Raw genomic sequence first — 404 nt, 5'->3', positions numbered from 1 at the left:
AACAATTCAAAATCTTGCTGATTGCTTGCTGACAAACAAATGTCCAAATGTACCTCAGAGTTTTTCCTGAAAAAAAAAAAAAGAAAAAATGTAAAGTAATGATTTACATTACTTAATGGTTCTCTATGGGTCTTACAGCTCAAGCAACCACAAGACACAATTAACAGCCCTGATCCTATGGCCCTCAAAGCTCCCCATTCCCCAGACTTGTGTCAGAGGGCTGAGTCATGTGGCTGGCTGTGCGGTTTAGAGAGCGGAGAGGACGACCGTGTCTGGAGGGCTGCGAGGGCAGGAGGGGCTGTGAGAGGCTGGAGGGGCCTGTGCTGTGCTTTCAGCTGTGTCAGATTCTTTTGGAGTTTATGCCTGAAACTCCCTCAAATGGAACTCACAGCTGCTGGCCAGCA

This window comes from Sardina pilchardus, chromosome 3 (genome assembly GCF_963854185.1).
Source record: "Sardina pilchardus chromosome 3, fSarPil1.1, whole genome shotgun sequence".
Classification (NCBI taxonomy): domain Eukaryota; kingdom Metazoa; phylum Chordata; class Actinopteri; order Clupeiformes; family Clupeidae; genus Sardina; species Sardina pilchardus.
This window is presented reverse-complemented; position numbering follows the sequence as displayed.